Below are 1372 nucleotides of genomic sequence, written 5' to 3'. Positions count from 1 at the left end.
GATATTTGTCCAGGCCCTTCTGGTTTTCATAGTCTCTGTTGAGAAGTCAGGTGTGATCAGATGGGTTTGCCATTATATGTTACTTGGCCTTTTCCCCTTGCATCTTTTAGTATTTTTTCTTTTTTCTGTATACTTACTGTTTTGATTATTATCTGGCAGGAAGATTTTCTTTTCTGAAATAATTTATTGGGTATTCTGTAGACCTCTTGTACTCTTACTGGCCTCTCTTTAAGTTGGGAAAAATTTCTTCAAAGATTTTTGTTGAAAATATTTTCTGGGCCTTGAAGGAGGGAATTTTTTTTTCCTTTATTCCTAGTATACATAGGTTTTGTCTTTTTATGTTGTCTTGCATTTCTTGCATGATCTGTGTCAGGAATTTTTTAGATTTAACATTTTCTTTGACAGATACATCAATTTCTTACATTGTATCTTCCACACCTGAGATTCTTTCTTCCATCTCTTTTAATCTATTGGTTATGCTTACCTCTGTAGTTCCTGTTTTCATCCCTAACTTATTTCTCTCTATAATTTCTTCTATTTGTGTTTTCTTTAATTTCTTCAAAGTTTATGGAATGCTTCATGTCATCTTTGTGCAGGGGCCATGTTTATTTTCTCTATATCATTCCAATATTAGTATATGTACTGCTGAAGCGAGGACCACTTTATTTCAGGTGGTCATTAATAAAGTCACATATCCTAGACTTCTGAGTTTCACATACCACGATTTCAGTATTATTTGTTAAATGCATAGATACATCCTCAGTCAGTGAATTATTTTCTGTGAAAATGCTTCCTGATCAAGGCAACTATTTGAACAAAAGGAGTTTAATTAGGACATTGCTTACAATTTTACAGAGATCATCCATAATGTCATGTCAGCAGACAGTCATCTTGTAGTTCTTCACCAAAAGTAAAGCTTTACATACTTAACTTGAAGTGGCTGGCAGAGAGGGAAGACTGAGAGAAACAGAAGAAAAGCTACAGAGACAGATTCTCAAATATAGAACTTGAGACTGATAGAAACAAAGATATAATGTGATAGAGACTCCATTCTCTCTCGTCACTTTGTTTGGCATATCAACCATAAAGCATGCCCTTCTATAATATAAACCCAAAAGGAATTATATCTTTTAATTTTTTTATTTTAATTTTATTAAATACACTTTATTCACTGTGTATGCCTCTATAATCCCCTGTCCCATATCATATAACTTTCCTTCCCTCTTATCCATGCATGCCATCCACAAGTCCTCCTGGGAGGTCTTTCTCTCTTTCCTTCTGATGCTAGGCTATTATATAAGAAAATGCCTACATTTTCTTCCTCTGTGCCCTCTTAAGGCTGTTGTAACAACACGGTGAGGTGTTCAAAGAT

The 1372-nt window shown here is 34.4% G+C and overlaps 1 non-coding gene across 1 annotated transcript; it reads right to left on the bottom strand.

Moving 5' to 3' along the window:
* Positions 1-550: 550 nt before the first annotated feature.
* On the bottom strand, positions 551-658 carry LOC132651654 (U6 spliceosomal RNA). The gene has a single exon (XR_009589239.1). It is a non-coding gene; the product is annotated as a U6 spliceosomal RNA (small nuclear RNA).
* Between the last annotated feature and the right edge of the window lie 714 nt (positions 659-1372).

The sequence above is a fragment of the Meriones unguiculatus genome (genome assembly GCF_030254825.1).
Source record: "Meriones unguiculatus strain TT.TT164.6M chromosome Y unlocalized genomic scaffold, Bangor_MerUng_6.1 ChrY_unordered_Scaffold_23, whole genome shotgun sequence".
Taxonomy (NCBI): Eukaryota; Metazoa; Chordata; class Mammalia; order Rodentia; family Muridae; genus Meriones; species Meriones unguiculatus.
The sequence above is the reverse complement of the archived record's forward strand: the minus strand, read 5'-3'. Positions and strand labels throughout refer to the sequence as shown.